The 20,508-nt window shown below is 43.1% G+C and overlaps 1 long non-coding RNA gene across 6 annotated transcripts in view; it reads left to right on the top strand.

Moving 5' to 3' along the window:
• Nucleotides 1-20,508, top strand: part of LOC141424839 (uncharacterized) — a 136,778-nt gene that overhangs the window by 36,976 nt on the left and 79,294 nt on the right. For 4 of the 6 annotated variants that reach the window (XR_012449797.1, XR_012449799.1, XR_012449800.1 and 1 more), the window contains exons 5-6: nt 6,104-6,171; nt 6,963-8,949. This is a non-coding gene — a long non-coding RNA (uncharacterized lncRNA). Of the gene's footprint in view, nt 1-6,103; nt 6,172-6,962; nt 8,950-13,033; nt 13,973-20,508 lie in introns of those variants that run through there. The other 2 variants (XR_012449801.1, XR_012449802.1) reach the window with 2 other exon arrangements.

The raw sequence follows: 20,508 nt of genomic DNA on the forward strand, positions 1-20,508 counted from the left end.
GCAAATATTTTCTCCCACTCTGTGGGTGAAACTCTAAACTTTTAGATTTTCAAGAAGTTTCAAATAGTCTCTAAACTTTTCAGTTTAGAGACCATTTCTTTTGTTGTGCAGAAACTTTTTAGTTTTATGAAGTCCCATTTGTCCATCCTTTCTCTTAGTTGCTGGGCTGCTGGGGTTCTATTGAGGAAGTCTTTGCCTATACCTATTTGTTCCAGAGTGTTTCCTGCTCCTTCCTGTACTAACTTCAGAGTTTTAGGTCTGATATTTAGGTCCTTGATCCATTTTGAGTTGATACTAGTACAGGGTGATAGACATGGATCTAGTTTCAGTTTCTTGCAGATGGGTAACCACTTTTCCCAGCAACATTTGTTGAAGAGGCTGTCTTTTCTCTATCGTATGTTTTTGGCACCTTTGTCAAAAATGAGGTGGGTATAGTTGTGTTGGGTGTAGTTGGGTTCATATCTGTGTACTCTATTCTGTTCCACTGATCTTCATGTCTGTTTTTGTACCAGTACCATGCTGTTTTTATTGCTATTGCTTTGTAGTATAGTTTGAAGTCAGGTTTTGTGATACCTCCAGCATTGCTCTTTTTGCTGAATATTGCCTTGGCTATATGCGGTCTTTTGTGTTTCCAAATGAACTTTAGGGTAGATTTTTCAATCTCAGTGATGAAAGTCATTGGGATTTTGATGGTAATTGCATTAAACATGTAGATTGCTTTTGGTAGTATAGCCATTTTTACTATGTTGATTCTACAGATCCATGAGCACGGAAAATCTTTCCATATTCTGTAATCTTCCTCTATCTCTTTCTTCAGGAGTTTGTAATTCTCCTTGAAGAGTTCATTCACATCCTTTGTTAAGTTTACTGCTTGGTATTTGATTTTTTTGAGGCTATTGTAAATGGAATTGTTTTCATATATTCTTTCTCAGTTTGTTCGTTATGGTGTATAGAAAAGCTAATGATTTTTATAGGTTGATTTTTTATCCTGCCACCTTGCTGTAGCTGTTTATGGTGTCTAAGAGTTTTTGGGTAGAGTTTTTTGGGTATTTAAGGTATAGGATTGTATCATCTGCAAATAAGGATATTTTGACAGTTTCTTTACCTATTTGTATTCCTTTTATTTCTTCTTCTTGCCTAATTGCTCTGGCTAGAAATTCCAGTACTATGTTGAATAGGAGTGGGGATAATGGGCATCCTTGTCTCGTTCCTGATTTTAGGGGGAATGGTTTCAGTTTTTAACCATGAAGTATAATGCTGGCTGTAGGTTTGTCATATATAGTCTTTACAATGTTGAGGTACTTTCCACTTTCCTTCTATTCCTAGTTTTCTTAGAGCTTTTATCATGAAGTGGTATTGGATCCTGTCGAAGGCTTTTTCTGCATCTATTGAGATGATCAAGTGGTTTTGTCTTTGGTTCTATTGATGTGCTGTATTACATTTATAGATTTTCGTGTGTTGAACCACCCCTGCATCCCTGGGATGAAGCTAACTTGGTCGTGGTGAATGATCTTCCTGAATGTTGTTGGATTCGGTTTGCCATTATTTTATTGAGGATTTTTGCATCGATGTTCATTAGAGAAATTGGCCTGTAGTTCTCCTTTTGGAGGAGTCTTTGTCTGGGTTTGGGACAAAAGTAATTTTGGCATCATAAAATGTGTTTGGCAGTGTTCCTTCCCTTTCTATTTCGTGGAACAGTTTAAGGAGGGTTGGTATCAGTTCTTCTTTAAATGTCTGATAGAATTCAGCAGTGAATCCGTCAGGTCCTGAACTTTTCTTTTTTGGGAGGCTTTTGATGGCAGCTTCAATTTCTTTTTATGTTATAGATCTATTCAGGTGATTAATATCCTCTTGGTTCAGTTTTGGGTGGTTGTAAATTTCTAGAAATCTGTCCATAATCTTCGAGATTTTCAAATTTATTACAGTATAGGTTCTCAAAGTAGTCACTGATGATTCCCTGGATTTCCATAGTGTTTGTTGTTATCTCTCCTTTTGCATTTCTGATTTTACTAATTTGGATTTTTTCTCTTCTCATTTTAGTCAGGTTTGCCAGGGGTCTGTCAATCTTATTTATTTTTTCAAAGAACCAGATTTTTGTTTCATTTATTCTTTGTATGTTTTTTTTTGTTTCTATTTCATTGATTTCAGCACTTATCTTAATTATTTCTTTCCTTCTGCTTGTTTTGGGGTTTGTTTGTTCTTGTTTTTCTAGGAGTTTCAGCTGTAGTGTTAGGTCATTGATTTGAGATCTTTCTGTCCTTTTGATATATGCACTCATGGCTATAAACTTTCCACTCAGGACTGCCTTTGCTGTGTCCCATAGGTTCCAGTAGGGTGTGTTTTCATTTTCATTAACTTCCAGGAACCTTTTAATATCCTCTTTTATTTCATCTGTGACCCATTCATCATTGAGTAATGTGTTGTTCAGCTTCCAATTGTTTACTACTGTTTTGTGTATTTCTAGTTTTAATACATTGTGGTCAGACAGAATGCATGGGATTATTTCTATTTTCTTATATTTGCTTGCTTTGTGCCCTAAGATATGATCAATTTTGGAGAAGGTTCCATGGGCTGCTGAGAAGAATGTATGTTGTGTGGAAGTTGGATGAAATATTCTGTAGACATCAGCTAGGTCCATTTGATCTATGGTGTGATTTACTTCTAGGATTTCTTTATTGTTTTTTTGTTTGGATGACCTATCTATTGGTGATAGGTGGAGTGTCTATATGTTTTTAGATCCTTCAGAGTATATTTGATGAAATTGGGTGCATTGATGTTGGGTGCATATAAATTGATAATTGTTATTTCCTTTTGTTGTATTTCCCCTTTTATTAGTATGGAGTGTCCTTTATCTCATTTGATCAAAGTAGGTTTGAAGTCTACTTTTTCTGAGATAAGTATTGCTATCCCTGCCTGTTTTCAGGGACCAATGGCTCGGTAAATCTTCTTCCAGCCTTTCACTTTCAGCCAGTGCTTATTTCTGTTGATAAGGTGGGTCTCCTGTAGGCAGCAGATTGTTGGATCTTCCTTTTTAATCCAGTTTGCCAATCGGTGTCTTTTGATGGGGGAATTAAGTCCACTAACATTCAGTGTTAGTATGGATAAATACGTGGTGATCCCTGTCATGTAGTTGTCTTTCTTGATTAAGGGTTTGATTGTGTGTAGCTGAATCAGTGTTACTCTTTACTTTCTTGCCTTTTCTTCTCCTGTGGTTTGGTATTGCCTGCCCTTTCATGGTTTTGCTTGCTTTCATTTTCTGTGTGCAGAATTCCTTGGAGAATCTTTTGTAGTGGTGGCTTGGTGGTCACATATTGTTTTAGTTTCTACTTATCATGGAAGACTTTTATTGTTCCATCTATTTTGAATGATAGTTTTGCTGGGTAGAGTATCCTAGGGTTGAAGTTATTTTCATTCAGTGCTTGGAAGACCTCACTCCATGCTCTTCTTGCTTTTAATGTTTCTGTTGAGAAGTCTGCTGTGATTTTGATGGGGTTACCTTTGTATGTTATTTGTTTTTTCTCTCTTACAGCCTTCAATATTCTTTCTCTAGTCTCTGTACTTGTTGTTTTAATGACAATATGTTGTGAGGTAGTTCTATTTTGGTCAGGTCTGTTTGGTGTTCTGGAGGCTTCCTGTACCTGAATGGGCACAGTTTTCTCTAGATTTGGGAAGTTTTCTGTTATTATTTTGTTGAATATATTACACCTCGCATCTCTTCTCCTTCTTCAATGCCATGATATTCAGGTTTGGTCTTTTGATGGAGTCAGTGAGTTCCTGCATTTTCTTTTCACAGGTCTTGAGTTGTTTAACTAATAGTTCTTCAGTTTTTCCTTTAATTACCATTTCATCTTCAAGTTCTGAGATTTTGTCTTCTGTTTTTGTATTCTGCTGGAATGCCTTCCATTTTGTTTTGTATTTCTGTTTCATTCTTTTTTCTGAGGTTTTCCATATCATGGATTACTTCCTCTTTAATATTGTCAATTTTTTACGTTAATTCATTTATCTCTCTGTTTGTGTGGTCTCAGTTTCAGTTTGGTTTATTTAGGACTTCTGTGATTTCATTTATTTGTTTTTGTATTTTCTCATATTCTTTAGTTTTGTCCTCTTGGAATTTCTCAAGTGCCTCCTGTACGTTTTGGTTGACCATGTCTAGTAACATCTCTTTGAAGTTCTCATTAATTACTTGTAGGATTTCTTCTTTCATGGCATTCTTGTGGGCTTTGTTGGGTTCCTTGGTATAGTTTATTTTTGTTTTGTTGGAATCTGGGTCTGGGAATCCATTTTCTTCATTTTGCTCTAAATCCTATAGAACTTTATTTGGTGGGGGGGAATGGTTTCCTTCACTTTTTCTTCTTCCCATATTTCCACTAGGTAATGTTTCTATCCCTGAAGTATGTGTAATTTAGTATTGGTTGGGTAACAATATTGATACTAACAAAACCAAGAAAGAAGGATAAAAAAGAGAGAGAGATGGAAAGATAAAAGGAATAGAGTAGTGAGGAAAAGAGAAAAAAATGGTAGAGATGGTGGATAATCAAACAGTAAGCCAGGCAGCAAATCTCTTAAAGAAGGGAAAAAAAATTAAAATTAAAATTAAAAAAAAAAAGAAAGAAATCACTAGTTCTGGGACAGTAGAATTGCAGTCTCAGTTGTTCTGATGCTAGTTCTTTAGCATCCAGACCTGTCTATATGTGTCTCTTAGGTAGTTTTGGAGCCTTCCTGTGGCAAGTGGATGGTGGGTGGGGTCCCACGGGCCTTGGGGTGGAGGCCTTTGCGGGCCTTTGGAGCATGGGCTTGGCATGCCTGAAGGGCGCAGGCCAGCAGAGTGGAGATCCTGTGTGTCTATGATCCTGGCTTGACAGACTTGGGGAGCACGGTCCAGCAGAATGGAGATCCTGCGTGTGTGGTTCCCCAGCTTTGCAGGCCTTAGGGGCACAGGCTTGTGGAGTGAATATTGTGCAGGGCTGTGCAGGCCTTGGGGGCATGGCCCAGCAGAAATGGAGATCATGAGGGTTTGTATCTCCAGCGGCAGGCTTTGGGGGCGTGTACTGGCAGAGCAGAGATCATACAGGTCTGTGCAGGCCTGGGAGTCAGGGGGCATGGCCTGGTGGAGATGTAAATGTCTATGGATCCCTGGCCTTAAGGGCTCGTCCCACGGAGATCCTGCTGTTCTGAGGGGTGGGAGTTTGGGGTAACACAGCCCTGGTGGGGCAAAGGAGCAGGGCTGGAGGATCAGAGAACCCACAGTGTATGGAGCAGTGGCTCCGTGGGCCTATGGGGCAGGGCTTTCTTTCAGTATATGGTGGCATGGAGAGGCCTCTCACGAGCTAGGGGTTCACAGTGCTGATGTTTCAGCTCTCCCTGGTGTTTTACCTCAATCAAGCAGGTCTCTAGCTTCTTATCAAAGTCCCTGGATCATGGAGGTCAGAAGGTCTGTGGCTGTGTTCTGGTGGCCATCTTGGATTCCCTGTCTTTTCAATAGAATTGTGGTTTTAGGGATTCTGACTTTTCAGCATTTCAAATTCAGCATTTTAATCTCTCAGGATTGTGATGTTTGGGATTTAGACTTTAGGGATTTTGATGCTTTGGGATTTCAGTATTTGGGATTATGTGTTCATGAACGTATCTTTTGGAATTATGGTCCCAAACCAGTTTTCACACTTACCAAGAAGAGGCAAGCAAACACCCAGCAGTGGGGAGTCCTGTGAGCTCAGTTTCCTCACATGGGAGTGTTCTGTGTGCAGCAGTGGCCCTTGTCCTTGAGATTTGCAAAAGATGAAGAAGCAACAGCTCCTGTGCCTTTCTTCATGATAGAAAAATTGTTTAGAATGCTGCGGTACACACGGATCTGTGTATGACACACTGTATTTCAAAGCACATGGGAAGAGAGGGGCCTGAATCCTTCTGTGGGTTCTCTCTCCCTGTGCTGTGTTTCTGGTCACATGTCTCACATCTTTTGACACAGAAGTCCCCTCAGGACACACCCTGCACTAGCCAAGCTCAGTGTCCTGAGGTCCTTCTAGTTTTGTGCCAGCTGCTGTTCATGTCCATGGCTATGATGCCTGGTACTTGCTAAAGACATTCTTCTTACCTTCCTTCCCAGCCACATGGAGCACAGTGATCTGGACCAGGAATCAGGCTCCCAGTGCTGCTCTGCCTTGGATTGTTAAGGTGGGGAGATAGTTCAGTCCCTCACAGATTGACTAGGCTATTTTGAAAACCAAGAATTCCACTTTGGAGATATTTGGAAGAATTATAAAAGGGGCAGGGGAAGGGAAGGGGCAGGAAATTGGGGATAATACAGGTGGTGGCCTGAGGATCAGGGACAGTGTACGCTTTTCCAGGGCTGAGCATGCCATGGGCTGATTTGTCCTCAGGAAGAGGTATGTTGGGTCCTAACCACGAGCACCTCAGAATGTGATTTTATTTGGAGATGGGGCCTTTACAGAAGCAATGGAATTAAGATGATTCATTGGGGTGTGTTCTGTCATAGTGAAAAGAAAGTAACAACTCTGAAACAAGAGTGTCTTCTGAGACAATATGAAAGGTCATACTTGGAACACAAACTCTAGCTAACAACATGAGCTCTGGTTCCCTGAGGGCATGGTTCTAGCCATGAAGGGATCATAGCAGCCTTTTGTAGTCTCAGAAAGAAAGTAGCTAGGTCATCAGATTGGCAAATACAAAATGGTGAGAATCTGCTGCCCTTCCTATAGTTAATAGAGGCTGAAAAAGTTTCCCAGAGTCAAACATACATCTCAGGACTTTAATTCAGGAGTCAACAGAAAATGCTAAATTATGTCTATCACATAAAACACAACTTTGACTTCTTAATTTACAATGCTCAATCTCTACACGAAGTCACAGTGCTCTAATTAGTAAAATTTAAATAATCTGGAAGCCCAAATCTTGTGTCTTTGAGGAAACTTGGCTCTGGCTGATTTTACTGGTGTTCTTAACAGAGGAATCCTTGGACACAGAGAGGAAGTCATAGAGGGAAGATGATGTGAGACACAGGAACAGATGCCACCTGCAAGCCAAGAAGAGAGGCCTCAGGACTTTGACCTTGGACATCCAGCCCCAGAACTGTGGGACTGTTTACTTCTGTTGTTTAAGCTGTCTCACTGGTGACACTGTTCCATGAGTTCTAGCAAAGTCATTCAGATGAGCTGAGGATTGGGAAACAGTAACCAGAGGTAAGGTGCATAATAATTATTAATGAAAATGCAGGCTCTCAGGGGATTTGTTGATTGAGTTTAGTCAAATTAGCAGGATTCCTGTGTTCTGCTTTGTCTTGGGCCCCATCGATAGGAGTCTCTTTCTCAACCTCCTTAGAAAGAACCCTGTTTGTGTCCTCAAACATAAGAGTTAAAGTGGCATTGCTGGATTGAACGTGGATTGGGAAATTAGGATCACAGGGAGGCCGCCTGACCCAGGTTAGTCCAGGTGTCATGACTTTAGGTAGACAGAGCTGAAAACACCCATGAGGCTCACCATTCACATCCCTGAGATGTGAGGAAGGAAGGCTGCTCTGAGGTCAGAGAAGTGGACCTCCCTCAGTTCTGCAGGACATGACTTGGGAAGAGGTGTGAATTTTTAGGATCTGGAAGGTTCTGACATGGTCTAACAGGATGAGGAATTGCCTTATCTGAGCAACCCAAGTCCTGTCTGATATTTAAAAGCCTTCAATGAGATGGAAGGTGAAATTGAGTCATTACCAAACACAGTAGCAAAACTATGCTCAGTATGGGAAAAAATGCCAGGTCCCAGCATGGATTATCTCATTTAATCCTTGTCAACAGTCCCTTGAGATAAGTAAGTTACCTTCTTATTAACTTAAAAGTGGGCCAGAATACTGAGGAGCTTCTCAGGATCTCCCAGATAGTGTGAGTAGAGGCATTGTTGGAAGGCAGGTTTGTCTGAATCCCACACTTGTATTGAACTTGCAATGATGGATAATTTAGTGTGTAGTCATGGTAGAGAGATGGGGTGAGGGGGCAAGGGAGCACTGCCTAAGAGAAAGATGCCTTGGCCAAGATTTGCATCGGAAGCAGAAAGAAATAGTGATAGCTTTGTCTCAGCAACAAGTGCCAACATGACAAGGCCCAGATGATGCTGGCTCCACAGCAGCATCTGTGAGTATGCATGCACGTGGTGTCACTTGGAAGGTGCAGGTGAGGTCAGCATAAGGAAAATGTGATAAGCTGGATGTTAAGAGAATGAACAGCTGGTTGAGAAGCAGGTGAAGGATGTGGGAAATCAAAGCTGAGGCTGGGAACAAAAATGGAGCTCCCTTCCACTGGAGTAGACCACAAGTGGCAGTGATGTGACCTGGGGCCTGCAGAATGCACTGTCAATTTTGGACTCTGATAATCTGAGGCTGGCACTGTTTGGCCGGTGGACAGCCACCCCATGGCGATCAGGGACTCTCTGCTCACTTTCCACTCCTTCCCTTCCTTCCCTTCATGGTTACCACAGCAATTCCAGTGCACAGTGATTACAGCACACAGCAATTAGAGGCTTCATGATTACCATGGCAACTCCTGCTGGCAGGCAATGGGTCCTGACCTATCCTACAGATCCATATTACCCCAAGCTCCTCCCCACCAAACCTCGACCTATCCCAATGCCCCATAATACCTTAAGCTCTTGACTTCACCAGGCTATAAAAAAACTGGGCTGCCATTTCTCCGGTGCGACTTCTCCGGCCCTGCTCTTTGGGGACGGTGAACCTCGCCCAAGAGTGTGCTCTCAATAAAGCCTGCTTAAAGCCTGCTTGCTTTGTTATTTGGCTCCAATTTGGCCTTCCCATCAGCGTCAACCTAACATTTGGTGCTGAAACCCGGGAGGAAGCAAGCCTCACCCGACTCCAGGCAGTCGGGGCCCTGGGCCAGGCCCTGGCTTGAGGCCCTTCCTCCTCTCCGGATCAACGCTCCGGCTCCGGCTTGGGTAAGTCTCCTCCCCCGTTTTGTTCCTCCTCGGGCCCCTGTCCTAGTCATGGCCGCGCCAGGATCAGCCCCTCTGCTTCTCCTCGCACCTGGGCATTCGGAGAGACGTCTCCCCTGTCCAGGCTGCCTCCTCCAAACCGGGTCTCCTCTTTTAGTGAGGGATGCTTCTCTAAAGGTTGAGACTCTCCGACAATTTGGGGATGGGGTCCTCCCAATCCAAGCCGGACTCAGGGACTCCCTTGTCCTGTCTCCTCTCAAACTTCAAAATTTGGGAGTCTCTCCAGACCTCCACCGCAAGCAGCTCATTTTCTACTACACCATGGCATGGCCACAATACACCTTAAACAACAACTCAAAATGGCCTCCACAGGGCACTTTTGATTTTAATATCCTCACTGATCTTGACAATTTTTGCCGTCAAACCCATAGATGGTCTGAGGTCCCATATGTACAGGCCTTCTGGGAACTGTGCTCTTGCCCCTCTCTGTGCCTCCAATGTTCCCCTTCCCAGATCCTTCTAACACCCAATTCTTCTGGGTCCCCTCCCCCATACCCCAGCCCTTCTCCTTTATCTGAATCTACTGAATTCCTTGCCCCTCCCCCACCACCAACCACAACCACCCTCGTTGTCACATCCAGCTTTCCCTTGCCCTCCCTCTCCCCCACCTAAGTAGCCATCTCCTTTGGCCTTGCCTCCCACACCCTCTGCTCTACCTACTCCCTGCCCTCCTACATCCCCAATAGCCTCCTACACTCACTCACACTGCCCTTTCCCACCCCCTCTCCTTTGTCCTCTCCAAGAGGTGAGGACATGTCCATGTCCAAGTCCATGTTCCTTTCTCTTCTCCTCAATGACCTTCTGGAAGCTGTCATTACTGTACTCCATTACCAGGCAGAGGAACAGAGAGGAGATCTGGCAGGACATAGGCCCCTAAGCCAGCTACCTGAAGCTCAGGTCTGGGTACTGTGCAGGGTCACTGGCTCCAGGGCCCCTCCACATGGCTGTTATCCTCAGTGATTATGGGAACACAGCACTACAGGCTAGGGGCTCCTGTCTCTCCTCCACACCCAGGCTCCTCCACACCAGCCTCAGTCCACACCCAACTCATTGGACTTGCCAAAAGCTGCAGTTGTCCTGGCCACTGCACATGTGGACCCCTGTGCTGGGGTAACAGCTCCTCTTACAGGGCTCAATGGAGTGCACTTCCTTTAGGAGCTTGCCCGGCCAGGTCCCAGCACACCACCAGGGCCCAGCTCCACTCCTGCCATGGGGAGACATCCTCTTTTCTGCCCCCTCCCTGAGAACATCAGGGGGTGCTTGGGAAATATTTGGGATGCACTCAGGAAGGGCCACTCTCCGAGGCTTCCTCAAAACCCAGCACTCAGGGAGAGAACATGTATAAGGGGAACCCTCTGCCCCATGCAGCCCTGGGTTGTCAGCCCAGGCGGGGACACTGACATAGAGATGTGCCAAAGACCTACACAGTGGAGGCCTCACAGCCTCTTGACCCTTTTTCTTAACTGCCTCCAGGAGGCCCTCACCCAATATACCCGATTAGACCCTACCTCCCCTGCTGGGGCACCATCCTGGCTAAACATTTTATATCTCAGTCCACACCAGATATTAGAGCTAAACTAAAAAAGGCCAAAAATGGCCCTCAAACCCCTATACAGAATCTGATGAAAATGGCATTTAAAGTTTTAGTGCCCGAAAAGAGGCAGCAGAATCAACCTGCCAAAAAACACCTCCAACAAAAGGTGGCCCTCCAAACCCAAGCCTTGGTGGCAGCCCTGCAGCCGGCTAGATTACAGCCCCGAGTCAAAAGAGGAACCTGAAACCTCCAAACAGCCCCTCTGGGGGCCTGCTTCAAATGTGCCAAGGAAAGCCACTGGGCTCGCCAGTGCCCCAACCCGAGACCTCCAACTAAACCCTGCCCAAAATACAAACAGGTGGGCCACTGGGGATCAGATTGTCCTGGACAGGGCTTACCCCCTACGGCTCCTCGTGGAGGGTCAGTCCCACCAGCTATCCAGATCCCTGACTTTCTCGGACTGGCAGAAGATTGACAACGCCTTGACTCGGGGACCCTAATCACCCTCGCAGAGCCCAGGGTCATACTCCAGGTAGTGGGTAAGTCCATCTCCTTCCTCTTGGACATGGGGACTACCTATTCTCTGCTGCCTGCCCACTCAGGTTTAACAGTTCCTTCATCAGTCTCTGTTATGGGAATTGATGGCTTTCCCTTCTGCCCATACAAAACTCTGCCCCTTCCTTGCTCTGCTAGAGGTATTATATTTCCACATTCTTTCCTTATCATCCCATCCTGCCATGCCCCACTTCTTGGTCAAAATATTGTAACAAAGCTTGGGGCCTCCATAACCATCCCTCCCCACCTACCAGAACCTCTAGCTTCCCACTCACTCCTTCTGGCCTCTGTCAGCCACCTAACCCCTTCGCCTCCTGGGCCTGCTCTGCCCACCTTTCCTCTTCCAGTCAACCCCATTGTCTGGGACATCTCAGTCCTGGTTGTGGCTACACACCACTCGCCCATCCACATTTCTCTTAAGGACCCTAACCAATATCCCTATAGACCCCAATTTCCTATTTCAGAAACCCAGTACACTTCTACAATATGTTGATGACCTCCTTCTGTGCTCCCCTTTCTAGCAGGACTCTAAAACGGGAACAGCCAACCTCCTTAACTTTCTAGCCTCTAAGGGATACTGGGTCTCCCCAGCCAAGGCCCTTCTCTCCTTCCTGGAACCCTTCTTTCACCCCAGGGGCCTCCACCATCCATCGGGTCCAGGAGGCCTGCTCTGTTTGCTGTCAAGCAAACCCCCATGGCGGACTCCATCTCCGCCAATCCCTCCACCAACTCCATGGTAGCCAGCCCGGTAAATATTGGCAGATCGATTTCACTCATATGCCAATTAACTCGGGTAACATTCAACCAAATGATGCTCCAGGATTCATGACTACCAGCTCCTCCCCATGGGGTCCAGCTGTACCGGTCAAGTGGCCCAAAACATCCCTAGCCCCTAACTTCGCCCCCTTTCAGCAGGAAGTAGCCAGAACCGATTCTGTGCCCCTATACCAAAGAGTCTGGGATGTTTGGCCGGTGGACAGCCACCCCATGGTGATCAGGGACTCTCTGCTCACTTTCCACTCCATCCCCTCCTTCCCTTCATGGTTACCACGGCAATTCCAGCGCACAGTGATTACAGCACACAGCAATTAGAGGCTTCATGATTACCATGGCAACTCCTGCTGGCAGGCAATGGGTCCTGACCTATCCTACAGATCCATATTACCCCGAGCTCCTCCCCACCAAACCTCGACCTATCCCAATGCCCCATAATACCTTAAGCTCTTGACTTCACCAGGCTATAAAAAAACTGGGCTGCCATTTCTCCGGTGCGACTTCTCCGGCCCTGCTCTTTGGGGATGGTGAACCTTGCCCGAGAGCGCGCTCTCAATAAAGCCTGCTTGCTTTGTTATTTGGCTCCAATTTGGCCTTCCCATCAGCATTAACCTAACAGGCACCATGTTAAGGATGTCAAAGATCCTCCTTACTTTTTCTAAGGTGAGGTTTTTCACAAGAATATCAAGCAAGCTATTTCAATAGGCCTATTGCTGAGGGTTACTGGGGCAATTTTGATTGATGACAGACAGAAAGCAGAACCCCTCACCTCCTGGAACGCTTCTCCTTCTTTGTCAAAAGAAATTAGGCCAAAAAGGCTGGATGTATATTCAGCTGAAGCCCAAGCTGTAGGAGCTTTAGTGAAAGGACTCAGTGCTGTCCTATGGGAACACTTGCCTTTGGGCCCAGAAGGACACATTGCTGGTCTTTAAGGACCCGGGAGCTTGGGAGTCCTCTGCATCACCCTCCTCCTGTGGTGTGGATGCAGAGGAGGGTGGGAGTGTCACCAGAGACAGAGAGGGCAACATGTCCACTGTTAACACTGAACCAAAGGATGACCCAAGGTAAATTCTATGTTGACACCCTGACACTGCAAACATCAGGGCCTTTCCCAAGTACAGGATGACTGGTAAGCACAGCATAGCACTGCTTTTGTCTTAACAGATGCTTCACTGGGAAAAGAACCAGGTGCCCAAGGCAATTTTTCACCCTGGATAATTACACAGTTCAAGAAGTCTTTTAATTTGACTAGTTTATATTTCTTGAAGTAACGGGGACCAGATCAGCCCTACCTGTTCTCCCCCTTCAGCCGGTAATTTCTCACTGACTCATGGGAAAGGCAAGTTCATTGTCTGTCTGTTGAGCTGACCTCACAATAAGCTGGTTGGCCCACCCTCGAGAAGCTCCCTCCCCACCCTGCTTCCTCAGTGACTGAAGTTCTCTTGTTCACGCACACGTATTCAGGAAGTAGATTCATGTACTATGATGCTCAGTGAAGAATTTTGTACTTGAAATCCCCAAAAAAGAAAATGTGTTCATTGTTGATCAAGGAACATGAGTCTCAGCTTTTTCCTTCCTAACCTGTCACTTGGGGTGTCACTGATCTGTGGATGATGAGGACAGTGACAAGTCTGTTCCCAGGGATGCAGTAAGAATAATAAAAATTACCTAAGATCATTCATGGGGGAATTTGTAAAGAATAAACCATTGTACAAATTGAGATATCAATGCTACTATTGTATTTATTCATTTCAAAATAAAAAATAATAATGTGGGAGGGAAACATGTCTGTTAAGAGCCCCAGAACCTGGAGATGGGAGAACACAAGCTCTTTTGCATGAGCCAAGTTGAAATCATACATGGACTGTCCATAATAAAATGCAGACTGAAGATTGTGAAAAGTATCTGCTTTCTGTTGGGGTTACATTCACTCAGTGACATGAGATGATTTTTCTCTGCTGATTAGAATGCAAAAGAAAATGCCATATATTTGTGAAAACAATTGTTAAAAAAAACAAAAACAGGTTATTAACCTTGACCTTCAATTGTTTTTCACTGGGTCCTTAGTAACTTTCATCTGGGAGTATGGGACCCAGCATCAGAAAAGCCACATTAAAAAACTTTACAATGTCCCTAAGATTCTGGCTCCCTCTGAGGACATTCTTTCTTATGCTCCCAGAAATGAAATCAGACTGGTTTCACTATGACAATTACAACTTTTACCCACCATGGGGAGTTGGAGGCAGGTAATTCAAAGGTTAGGAAAAAATCCTTCAGATTTGAGTTCTTCCCACATCTCTTAGGTAAGTTTAAACATATCCTTTTGGTTCTAAGGAAAACGGCTTGTAAAATATTTGGGAGCTCTTGGGACATCAAACAGCTCTTAGAGGAGTGCATTTTAATGGTTTACTTGTAAAAGAAGACGAAACATATGGTTTAAATTTTTCTGAATTATACGAGTTATTTTGTAGGCATCTTTTTTCTCTTTTTTTTCCCTGAAGGTCTCAACACATCTTTGAGTGTTTATCCTGAAAATATTCAGAGTATCCTTAGAGATACTGAGACAGCAAATGAGACTGTCACATAGTAACATCATCTGACTGTTGGGCCTGAGGACCTTGCTCAGTTCTGGAAGGTGCTGGTTCATGGAGAAGTGGGGTAGAGTGGGGAGAAGGACTGGGACAAGAATGTCTTCAGAGTCCTGAGTAATTAGGGTACAAATGCAGCTAGTCTGGGGTTGGAGACTCGAAACCTTACAATCACAAGCAGGTAGCATTAATGCTTAATTGAGTCCAGAAAACTAAAAATAGAACATTGGGTGAGGTAAGCAGTAAAAAATTATAGCCATCTTGCCTACTAGCCAAGGGCATTCAAATCCAAAGAAAATAGATCAGACTAACCAAAATAGATCTGGGGGCAGCATCTGCTACCAGCCTCCCTTCCCCCCCACCTCCCCACAAGTTCATTGGCTGTAGATTAGAACACAAGTGGGGAAGGCTTCCCCAAAGCCACGAGGGTAGAAAGAGGTGATGCCTAATGCAAATTCTGGTCCCTTGCATTGCATCACATCCAGTTCACAGGCCATGGGAGGCCACAAGATATCACAAGGACAGACCATGGTCAAGTTCACATGAGCTTGGACTAGGGCACTGTCTGTTTAGTCTGAGATTTTGGAACTCTAAGACAGAGAATAATGACTGCTTCACTAAGTTGTGAGCATGGAATAATAAAATGACATTAATTGTTACTGCAGTGATTGAGTTTTCTGATCTTAGATATTAATTTAACATCAATGGGCCCCTGTTATGTGGGAGTATGGTGGGGAGTTACAAGAAGAGATTTCTTTCCCCTTGTATCTCCATGTGCAGGGGTGGAGACCACCACTACTGAAATGACCACACAAGGAAGTATGAGAGCAGCTGTGGCTGGGATATAAATACCACCCCAAAGGGCAGGGCATTGGTTGGTCTGGTTCAAGAGGAATCTCCCCATGGAAAATCTTCCCCTACAGAGAGAACACTGTGCCCTTCTTGCACCCCTCTCTTCCTCTCTCCAATTCAGCCCTTCTCCTCACCCATCCCATCTGTCTTAGTTCATTCTCAGTGGCTGCAAGAGTACTTGAGACTGGGTAATTTATAAAGAAAAGAGATTTATTTTAGATCATGACTTGGAGGCTGACAAATCCAAAAACATAGCTTTGCCTCTGCTCCACTTCTGCTCAGAGCCTTGTGCTGCTTCAGCTCAGGGCAGAAAGAGAAAGAGCAAGCAGGTGTGTGTGAAAGAGAGAAAAGGGGACCAAACTCTCTTGGTAGTTAACCCATTCCCAAGACAAAGCATTAATCCATACACGTGGCTCTGCCCCATGACCAAGTCACCACTCATTAGGCCCCACCTCCTACACTGCCCCATTGAGGACTTAAATTTCCAACACAGGAATGATGCTGTGTTCCAGCCCTTGAACCACAGCACATCTCCCAGACTGAGCCTGCAAGGCAGCGCAAGCAGAGGCACGCCCATGATGCTCTTGGGTACACTGGGGATGGAGCCTGGCTGCATGGTCCAGCTGTCTACCTCCACGTAACCTGGGAGGGCTTGGATCACAGCCCACAAGTGGTGCAGCCTCATTTGTCACTTTTTCCTGTTGTTTCCTGTCTGCTTTTGGTTGGTTGTTTTTTTGAGGTTATCATAAATAGGATTATTTTCCTGATTTTTTTCCCTCAGTGAGTTTGCTATTGGTATATAGAAAAAGCTATTGGTTTTTGTATGCTGATTTTGCATCCTGTTACTTTGCTGACAGGCACGCTTGCTTTTTTCACATGGGATAATGCTCTGCTTTTTTTTTTTCCTTTTTCTTTTATTATTCATATGTGCATACAAGGCTTGGTTCATTTCTCCCCCGTGCCCCCACCCCCTCCCTTACCACCCACTCCGCCCCCTCCATCTTCCCCCCCTCAATACCCAGCAGAAACTATTTTGCCCTTATTTCTAATTTTGTTGTAGAGAGAGAATAAGCAATAATAGGAAGGAACAAGGGTTTTTGCTGGTTGAGATAAGGATAGCTATACAGGGCATTGACTCACATTGATTTCCTGTGCGTGGGTGTTACCTTCTAGGTTAATTCTTCTTGAACTAATCTTTTCTCTAGTACCTGTTCCCCTTTTCCTATTGGCCTCAGTTGCTTTTAAGGTATCTGCTTTAGTTTCTCTGCATTGAGGGCAACAAATGCTAGCTAATTTTTTAGGTGTCTTACCTATCCTCACCCCTCCCTTGTGTGCTCTTGCTTTTGTCATGTTCTCAAAGTCCAATCCCCTTGTTGTGTTTACCCTTGATCTAATGTCCACATATGAGGGAGAACATATGATTTTTGGTCTTTTGGGCCAAGCTAACCTCACTCAGAATGATGTTCTCCAATTCCATCCATTTACCAGCGAATGATAACATTTCATTCTTCTCCATGACTGCATAGAATTCCATTGTGTATAGATACCACATTTTCTTAATCCATTCGTCAGTGCTGGGGCATCTTGGCTGTTTCCATAACTTGGCTATTGTGAATAGTGCCGCAATAAACATGGGTGTGCAGGTGCCTCTGGAGTAACAGTCTTTTGGGTATATCCCCAAGAATGGTATTGCTGGATCAAATGGTAGATCAATGTCTAGCTTTTTAAGTAGCCTCCAAATTTTTTTCCAGAGTGGTTGTACTAGTCTACATTCCCACCAACAGTGTAAGAGGGTTCCTTTTTCCCCGCATCCTCGCCAACACCTGTTGTTGGTGGTGTTGCTGATGATGGCTATTCTAACAGGGGTGAGGTGGAATCTTAGCGTGGTTTTAATTTGCATTTCCTTTATTGCTAGAGATGGTGAGCATTTTTTCATGTGTTTTCTGGCCATTTGAATTTCTTCTTTTGAGAAAGTTCTGTTTAGTTCATGTGCCCATTTCTTTATTGGTTCATTAGTTTTGGGAGAATTTAGTTTTTTAAGTTCCCTATATATTCTGGTTATCAGTCCTTTGTTTGATGTATAGTTGGCAAATATTTTCTCCCACTCTGTGGATGTTCTGTGGTTTAGAGACCATTTCTTTTGATGAACAGAAGCTTTTTAGCTTTATGAGGTCCCATTTATCTATGCTATCTCTTAGTTGCTGTGCTGCTGGGGTTTCATTGAGAAAGTTCTTACCTATACCTACTAACTCCAGAGTATTTCCTACTCTTTCCTGTATCAACTTAAGAGTTTGGGGTCTGATATTAAGATCCTTGATCCATTTTGAGTTAATCTTGGTATAGGGTGATATACATGGATCTAGTTTCAGTTTTTTGCAGACTGCTAACCAGTTTTCCCAACAGTTTTTGTTGAAGAGGCTGCTATTTCTCCATCGTATATTTTTAGCTCCTTTGTCAAAGATAAGTTGGTTATAGTTGTGTGGCTTCATATCTGGGTCCTCTATTCTGTTCCACTGGTCTTCATGTCTGTTTTTGTGCCAGTACCATGCTGTTTTTATTGTTATTGCTTTGTAATATAGTTTGAAGTCAGGAATTGTGATACCTCCAGCATTGTTCTTTTGACTGAGTATTGCCTTGGCTATTCGTGGCTTCCTGTGTTTCCATATAAATTTCACGGTAGATTTTTCTATATCTTTAATGAATGTCATTGGAATTTTGATGGGAATTGCTTAAACATGTAGATTACTTTAGGGAGTATCGACATTTTTACTATGCTGATTCTACCAATCCATGAGCATGGGAGATCTCTCCACTTTCTATAGTCTTCCTCAATCTCTTTCTTCAGAAGTGTATAGTTTTCCTTGTAGAGGTCTTTCACATCTTTTGTTAGGTTTACACCTAGGTATTTGATTTTGTTTGAGGCTATTGTAAATGGAATTGTTTTCATGTATTCTTTTTCCGTTTGCTCATTGTTAGTGTATAGAAATGCTAATGATTTTTCTATGTTGATTTTATATCCTGCTACCTTGCTATAGCTATTGATGATGTCTAGAAGCTTCTGAGTAGAGTTTTTTGGGTCATGTCATCTGCAAATAGGGATATTTTGACAGTTTCTTTACCTATTTGTATTCCTTTTATTCCTTCTTCTTGCCTAATTGCTCTGGCTAGGAATTCCAGTACTATGTTGAATAGGAGTGGAGATAGTGGGCATCCTTGTCTGGTTCCTGATTTTAGAGGGAATGGTTTTAATTTTTCTCCGTTAAGTATAATGCTGGCTGTAGGTTTGTCATATATAGCTTTTATAATGTTGAGGAACTTTCCTTCTATTCCTAGTTTTCTTAGAGCTTTTATCATGAAATGATGTTGGATCTTATCAAAGGCTTTTTCTGCATCTATTGAGATGATCAAGTGGTTTTTGTCTTTGCTTCTGTTAATGTGGTTTATTACGTTTATTGATTTTCGTATGTTGAACCACCCCTGCATCCCTGGGATGAAGCCTACTGGTCGTGGTGAATAATCTTTTTGATGTGTTGTTGAATTCGGTTTACCATTATTTTGTTGAGGATTTTTGTGTCAATGTTCATTAAGGAGATTGGCCTATAGTTCTCCTTTTTGGAGGTGTCTTTTTCTGGTTTTGGGATAAGTGTAATACTGGCTTCAAAAAATGTGTTTGGCAGTTTTCCTTCCCTTTGTATTTCATGGAACAGTTTAAGGAGGGTTGGTATCAGTTCTTCTTTAAAGGTCTGATAGAATTCAGCAGAGAATCCATGAGGTCCTGGGCTTTTCTTTTTCTTGATTGCTGCTTCAATTTCATTTTGTGTTATAGATCTACTCAGGTGATTAATTTCCTCTTCGTTCAGTTTTGGATGATCATATGTATCTAGAAATCTGTCCATTTCTTTAACATTTTCAAATTTATTTGAATATATGTTCTCAAAGTAGTCTCTGATGATTTCCTGGATTTCCATGGTGTTTGTTGTTATCTCCCCTTTTGCATTCCTAATTCTACTAATTTGGGTTTTTTCTCTCCTCATTTTAGTCAGGTTTGCCAGGGGTCTATCGATCTTGTTTATTTTTTCAAAGAACCAACTTTTTGTTTCATTAATTCTTTGTATGGTTTTTTTGGTTTCTATTTCGTTGATTTCAGCTCTTATTTTTATTATTTCTCTCCTTCTATTTGTTTTGGGATTTGCTTGTTCTTGTTTTTCTAGGAGTTTGAGATGTATCATTAGGTCATTGATTTGGGATCTTTCAATCTTTTTAATATATGCACTCATGGCTATAAACTTTCCTCTCAAGACTGCCTTAGCTGTGTCCCATAGGTTCCGTTAGGTTGTGTTTTCATTTTCATTGACTTCCAGGAACTTTTTAATTTCCTCTTTTATTTCATCGATGATCCATTCTTCATTAAGTAATGAGTTATTTAGTTTCCAGCTGTTTGCATGTTTTTTGTCTTTACTTTTGTTGTTGAGTTCTACTTTTACTGCATTGTGGTCAGATAGTATGCACGGTATTATTTCTATTTTCTTATATTTGCTGAGGCTTGCTTTGTGCCCTAGGATATGATCTATTTTGGAGAAGGTTTCATGGGCTGCTGAGAAGAATGTATATTGTGTAGAGGTTGGATGAAATGTTCTGTAGACATCTACTAGGTCCATTTGATCTATTGCATATTTTAGATCTTGGATTTCTTTATTGAGTTTTTGTTTGGATGACCTATCTATTGATGATAATGGAGTGTTAAAGTCTCCCACAACCACTGTGTTGGCGTTTATATATGCTTTTAGGTCTTTCAGGGTATGTTTGATGAAATTGGGTGTGTTGACATTGGGTGCATACAGATTGATGATTATTATATCCTTTTGGTCTATTTCCCCTTTTATTAGTATGGAATGTCCTTCTTTATGTTGTTTGATCAATGTAGGTTTGAAGTCTACTTTGTCAGAGATAAGTATTGCTACTCCTGCCTGTTTTCGGGGGCCATTGGCTTGGTAAATTTTCTTCCATCCTTTCATCCTAAGCATGTGCTTATTTCTGTTGGTGAGATGAGTCTCCTGTAAGCAACAAATTGTTCGATCTTCTTTTTTAATCCATTTTGTCAAATGGTGTCTTTTGATGGGTGAATTGAGTCCATTAACATTAAGCGTTAGTACTGATAGGTATGTGGTGATTCCTGCGATTTAGTTGTCTTAGTTGTTT

The sequence above is a fragment of the Castor canadensis genome, chromosome 7 (genome assembly GCF_047511655.1).
Source record: "Castor canadensis chromosome 7, mCasCan1.hap1v2, whole genome shotgun sequence".
Lineage (NCBI taxonomy): Eukaryota > Metazoa > Chordata > Mammalia > Rodentia > Castoridae > Castor > Castor canadensis.